The following is a 6,919-nucleotide window of genomic DNA, read 5'->3' on the forward strand; positions in this document are numbered from 1 at the left end:
TCTGGCATCTCAGATCTACTACTGAATGATGTCAGAAATCGCCTCAAAAATCTGCTGTGTGCACACAGTTACTTTGATAAGTAAAAAGTCCAATTAAAGTTACTGTAAAAAAATAAAAAATAAAAAATTCTGCATGGAGAACATATGGTTCCTTACTGACACACACCTAAGCATGGATAGGAAGAGCCAAAGGTACGGAAAAATAGAAGACACCTGGCAACCAAATCTTATGTTACTAAGCAACACTCGAAAGACTCCATAATTAATCATTATAATAGAAACTCCTGTTTTTACAAGTGTTTCCCTTTAACTTCAAAGTCAACTCAGATTCCAGATCAACAGTGGAATGCTGCAGGTGTCTACAGAAATAGCCTAAAGTGGTCCCGACACATGTAAAGGAAAAGGCACAAAAGGTTACCAAAGAACGCATGGGAACTAAAGACATATGACAAAAATAGGGTTCCTGTGTCAGTACACAAAAACAAAGCCATAAAATATAGAGTTGACGAAAAGCCAACCTGAGCAGGAGATTTAAACAATCCTTTCGTGGCAAGTGCTGCCCTACGCGTTTCAGTAAACAGACATATCCTATCTTTCAATGCCAGGAAAGTGCCTGTACTCCGACAGGAGTTGCTCTTGACTCTGTGAACTCTGGCCCCGGAGGCTTTTGTGGAACAAGAGATGAAATATTAAAACACAAACATGACAAAGTTTATCTCACAAACTCAAACAAAAGTTAGGAAACCATGAAGTGGATCCAACTGTCAGGTTAACAAAACATGAGAACCTGGATATACAGCAGATCATGCCAAGGCTCACCGAGGCTCATCGGATAGAGAGGGAATCTTTCAGGCATTATACAATAGGTATATGTGGAACACCCCTGCCGATGCAAAGGTTTATTAGGTGTTGCAAACTTATCCTTCACTGTGTCAAGAAGTGTTTAGCATGGGGAACTTGGTAAATGCAGCTGTACGTCTCTGCCTGGGAGGCTAAGTGTTAAATGTATGATCCAATTATATGCTTTGTACTTGCTGTAAGGAAGGAGTAAGCTGGTTGGACAAGTGCTTGCTACCTGACAAATGTTATAACCCCTTGACGGTGGGAGAAGATGGTCAGTCTTTTGGCACGTCTTTACCAGGAGGTCTTTGACCAGAGGAGTCTATCTAAGCCCAGGAAGTAGAGGTGTCTCAGGCAAGCTGCCTGACACCTTGGTCAGTCCGGAGACTAGGCTCAGAACCGAGGTCCACATGTTACATCCCTACCAGCCCAGCCTGACGCTACTTTTCCAGGCTGCGTGCACACCTTCCTGAGGACCTGCTCCAACCGGCTACCTCTAACCAGATGAACCTTTAATGTTGTTAAGATCGTTGCCTACCTTTTGATGTTCTAATAAAGAACTGTAAGAGTGATCCCTGGATCCAGCTGTACAGCATCACGGGCACCTCATCCTGCATTCGCCAGGGATCCCTATCTACACACTGGGGTTGCGCCAGGGACAGAGCCTACTCTGTCAGCCCCTCATTCCATTTTCTTGGACACACCACCTGCTGGAGGCCTGCCAGGCTGTAGATGAGGCCTCCGCTCATGATACCAAGTCCCGTGATCACATTGCCAGCCACTCTGGTATTCAGAACCCCGGCTTCCTCCAGCCACCCGGAAAAGGTCAGGTCCTGGTGGGGAGGATGTTGCATATGTTGGGATGTTACACTGAGCTACAATTGATTATAGGATAGGTAAAGAAATGGATCATACTAAGTTCAAACTTGCATTGGGGAGCTTCCATCATCCCCGTCTGTTACTTATAGTGAAGAAACAAGGGAAACTACCTTTCTTTGCGCTGAAATCTATGGGAAACTGAATTCTCAGGAGGCAAATAACAGACCCGAGGTCCATTGCTTTTAGCATGAGTGCCATCTGCATGTTAGGTCCGCTTACAGGCCAATGAGACCTGAATTCAGGGACCTGTAAGCATTCTGAAGTTCGGCACAGGAGCATTTTGCGGTATGGAGAGCGTTACTTTGACAGTGATCTCTCCACCCCTATGACTTTATACAACCATTTTACATATCACTTCAAATTTGATTTTCTACATGATGATGGGCATTGGGCCGTGAAAGAAACAAGATCTGGAAGGAGTTTATTTGCTTGACAGCAAACAAAGGATCAATGTCTGCTGACAGGTTCCCTGTATAATTATATTACAACATTTACTGTAATCAACAGTCTTATTCATTTCTGGAATTTAAAAAAACAGCTTTAGTAACTCTCAAATGTTGGTCCGCACAGAATACAAACCCATCACTGCCATTCACCTTTATAGAGACTTGCTGGAAAATGTCTTTAAGATGGGGAAACATGGCAGCATGGGAAAAGCACAAGCCAACATGATATTAAAAGGTAAATCGTTTGCGACTTTAATCATTACAAAATATGGCTGCAAAGTTTCTATTTTAAAACATCTAGTAAAGTTGCAGTAACGTAAATTTGTCAATGATACTCTTAGTGCTACTTTTTCTAGAACGCGGTCAATAACGTCTTTTTAAGCTTGCAAAAATCTCGATGGTAGATCTATATTCACTCAGTTAGAAGTCTACAGTTTACTGGAAAAAGACGTCTGAACAAGTCCTGAATCCAATAATATCAGAATGAAGCAAGAAATCAATGATTAATGGAAGATCACAAGACCCTTCTAAAGCAGTGACTTGTGTCATTTCAATTAGCAACTTTTTGCTATTTTGATCCTTAAAGCTAACCTGTTATTTTTAGCTGGTGACAGGTTCCAGTAGCCTATGATATGCTGATTAAAACCAAAATGCTTTGTTAGCATTATGAATCATTTGATTACTTTATACAAGTTTAATTCACATTATCAATATGTGGGGAGAGAGCTGCACGAGTGTGGAGGAGAGGAGACCGACACAGGGACATACAGACTGCAGCCAGGTAATGTGAAACAAAATTTTATAAAATTACTGAAATAATTTAGAATGTCGACATAGGTATCTTAAAAATTTACATAGGCTATTGGAACCTGTCAACAGCTAAAAATGACTTTAAAGTGACAATCTTATATACAAGGCAAGAAATACTATGATTAGACAATGTATGACATTTTGAATTGTATTTGTAGTTAAAGTGACAATGTTTTTACCTATTAGAGGATTTTCTCCTGTGCTGGGGCGGTTAATTTAGTGGTGAAAATGCTGGTGACAATTTCCTATTAGGATACAGACCACATAGAGAGGGCTTCACATGAATCAGTAAGCTGCTCTCAGATGGTTCAATTAAACCATGTACAGGCAGTCCCCTACTTAAGAACACCCGACTTACAGAGAACCCCTAGTTACAAACGGACCTCTGGTAATTTACTGTACTTTAGCCTTAGGCCCCTTTCACACTTGCGTTTTTCACGCGCGTTTTCTGCGCGTGCTTTTGACGTGCAGAACTTGCATTGCACTCTGACCCATTGTAACCAATGGGTCTTTTCAGACTTGCATTTTTTTTCACGCACACACGCGCGTTTTTTTTAATGCGCGTTTAAATCTCGACATGCTCTACTTTTGCAAGTCATGCGTGTGAAAAACGCACCATACAAGTCTATGGAGATGCATAAAAAACGCATTGCAATCTGAGACACTTGCAAGTCCAATGCAAGTGCAATGCGTTTTTCACGCATCAATTGCCATAGAAAAGATAGAGCTCAGTCCTGAGTCCAGTTCGCGTGAAAAACGCATTGAAATTGCATTGCAATTGCATCAAAAACGCATGTGAAAAACTGAGACACTGAACAAACTCTGACTGAAAACTGATTGCACTTTGATGCAAAATGTGCGTTTTTCACTGACCAAACCCTGATCGCACCCTGATCAGACTCTGACGTGAAATGCAACACGAGTGTGGAAGGGGCCTTAGACTACAATAAACAGCTGTAACAGTTATCAAAAATGTCTGCAATGAAGATTTTTTGTTAATCCTGATTCTTATGACAATCCAACATTTTTGAAATCCAATTGTCACAGAGACCAAAAAAAAATTTGTCTGGGGCTACAATTATAAAATATATAGTTCCGACTTACATACAAATTCAACTTAAGAACAGACCTACAGAACCTACCTTGTACGTAACCCGGGGACTGCCTTATTTTCTTTTCTGATGCTCTATGGCAGTGATGGCGAACCTTTTAGTGACCGAGTGCCCAAACTAAAACCAAGACCCGCTTATTTATCGCAAAGTGCCAACACAGAAATTTCATTTGTGATTTATACTCCCTTCTGTCACAGCTTTCATTGATACCAGCACCCTGAGGACACCAATAAAGCAGAAAATAGAAGAAATTTGGATGATCATTGTAGCTTCCCTCCAGGGTCCCATAAACAGGAAGAATTGTCAGGGCCGGAGCAGGAGCTATGATGATAATCCAGATCTGTCCACACCTTTACACTCCTCCAGTAGTCCCAGGTAGAGCTGTCACTTTAAAATAGCTCTGTGCACAGCAAGTCCTGGGCTGCCTGGGACTGCAGGAAGATACCTGGAGTCATCTCTGGTAATGGCCTGAGTGCCCACAGAAAGGGCTCTGAGTGCCACCTCTGGCACCAGTGCCATAGGTTAGCCACCACTGCTCTATGGGAAACTGTCAAATGCGACTACAGGTGGTAACATTTTAGGCGCGTTATGTATTTTTATTTTATAAAGGTTTACGTAAAAGCTGCATTACAAGAACATTTCACTCTTTTATAAATATAACTTCGGCCTCCCACCCATCAAAGCACAATCTGGAGGCAATTATGGTGACTTAAGTATCACCTCCACCTGTGTCTACCCTCCCTCAAATGGCTCACGTAGCTCTATATTCTGTTTTGTAAGGAAGCTGTGCTCAGTCAATGTTTCAAAATCAGGAGCGCATGCAAGGACCCTCAGAGAGGGAAAAGCTGCACCACTTTTTTCAGTAAAAAAAATGGGAACGTCAAGATGCAGGGTCTATGTATCATCTATGCGTACACAAGCAATTTTACTCCCTCAAAAAAGCACAGTGTGTATAGATACGCATGGGGATTTTCTCCTCCTGTCAGTCTACAGGCTGTCCAATCACTGCTGCAGCATCATGGCCAGATGTAAGGTCATGTGACGGCGGAAGTATTCAGGTCACATGACCTGACACAGCCGTGGTCTGGACACTGAGTACAGCAGCACGAATGATCCAGTACTGTGACAGGAGGCCGTTATCATCAGTCCTCTGCACAGCGCTCACACTGGGTGCTAAGGGGGTGAGAAACATGCAGGGAGGATACCATGTGCACCCTCTCTGCATGTCCTTATACATATCACTATACCTATATAAAAGAACAGCAGGGAACACATATATAATGGACTCTCTGCTAACTGTTGCAGTAGTGGAATAATTAAAATGAATAAAAATAAATAAATTTTAAAAAAAATTCCAGAAACTAAAGAGTTCTCCCCCATCAACATCACGGTTCCGATCTTGTGGGGAGGGGGGGACTACAGTCAATCATAGACTGGAGTGGGGGAGGGGTGGTATCAGCCATAGTCGGGTCTGGGGGAGGGAGACGTTGGCCATATTCGGGTTTAGGGCGATGCAACACATCGTTTTGAAACCAGTTTAGGTCCGTTTTTAAGCAGTCCGTTAAAAAAAAGTGTTACCAATTATCTTAATTAAAACTGGTCAAAAACAGATGCTTAAAAACGGACCAAAAATGGGTTCAAAACACCATGTGTGGCTGCGATATGGAGGAAACAAAACGCAAAACTTTCATGTTCTAAAATTTAGCAGACCTAAAAACTGCAAAATTACAAAATAGAAAAACAAACCGGATTTTTTGTAGTAATGCAAATCTGTTCCCTACATATGAACGCAGTTTCTGCACAAAACATGGATTTTGCAAACCCCATTCAAATGATGTGTGATCCTTTAATTCCCAGAATGCACCGAGCTTCGCAATCTATCAGGGCATGCTGGGAGTTGTAGTGTCAGACTAGCAGTAAAGCATGGTTATGTGACAGCTCTAAAGTATCCATCACTGATAGTGTGAATAGGGAGCAGGGACAAGTCTGGACATCTCTGCATGCAGAGCACTGTGCAGTAGTAGCAATGACCCGGCTGGTGGACCTCTGTCTCATAATGACTCCCCCCGCGCTTGCTGTACATGGTAGAGTCCAACTAGTTATTAGATCACTTACCGTAGTGTTCAACACTTCAAATATACGACACCACTTTTATGTTTCCCTCCATTCAGCCTGGAGCTTCCTCCTCTATACAATACTTCAGCCCCTTCTCTTCCCGGAAGATTGCGGCCCCTCCCACACAGGAGTCTGTGGTGGCCATCTTTGATAAGGGAACTAGGCATGGAGAAGTAGAATAAGTGTTCATATCAGAGAGGGTAATATCGATGAATAGCTGGCAGCTGATTTCTAGTTTGCTTCCCTTGTTATAGAGAACACAGTACTGTAAATAAGAGGCTATATTTATTTTTTCTGTGAGGACAGATCTGCTGGAGCTTTAGTAATGTTATCAGGAGCAGATCTGCAGTTCTCATGCAGCTACTACACAATGGATGGAGACTTTTGCTTTTGACTTTGTCTATTGGTTACATAACTCAGAGGTAGCCTGAAACGGTTGATCGGTGAGGGGTTGGGGTATCGGGCCCCCACCTATAAAATATTATGAGGATAGATCTAGATTAGTAATCAGAGAATCCTTGTAGAATCAAAATTGATTGAGTGGAGATAAGAATCAGAATAAAACTGCCTTATTCTTATCTCCTCCATCACCTGCCATGGGGGTCAGATGTTCTGACTGCATTTATACACAGTTATTAACTGGATGCAGAATTCTGTATATTTTATAGAGCACTGGTGGCGAACCTATGGCACGGGTGCCAGAGGTGGCACACTAAG

General features: G+C 42.3%; 1 protein-coding gene across 2 annotated transcripts in view; it reads right to left on the bottom strand.

Moving 5' to 3' along the window:
* The window catches only part of POLK (DNA polymerase kappa), a 51,720-nt gene extending 45,373 nt beyond the window's left edge, over positions 1 to 6,347 (bottom strand). The window contains exon 1 of one of the 2 annotated variants that reach the window (XM_072138261.1): positions 6,203 to 6,347. The gene's annotated coding sequence lies outside the window, so the exon portion shown is untranslated. Of the gene's footprint in view, positions 1 to 5,833; positions 5,968 to 6,202 lie in introns of those variants that run through there. The other variant, XM_072138269.1, reaches the window with a different exon arrangement.
* Positions 6,348 to 6,919: the final 572 nt, after the last annotated feature.

The sequence above is a fragment of the Engystomops pustulosus genome, chromosome 1 (assembly GCF_040894005.1).
Source record: "Engystomops pustulosus chromosome 1, aEngPut4.maternal, whole genome shotgun sequence".
NCBI lineage: Eukaryota > Metazoa > Chordata > Amphibia > Anura > Leptodactylidae > Engystomops > Engystomops pustulosus.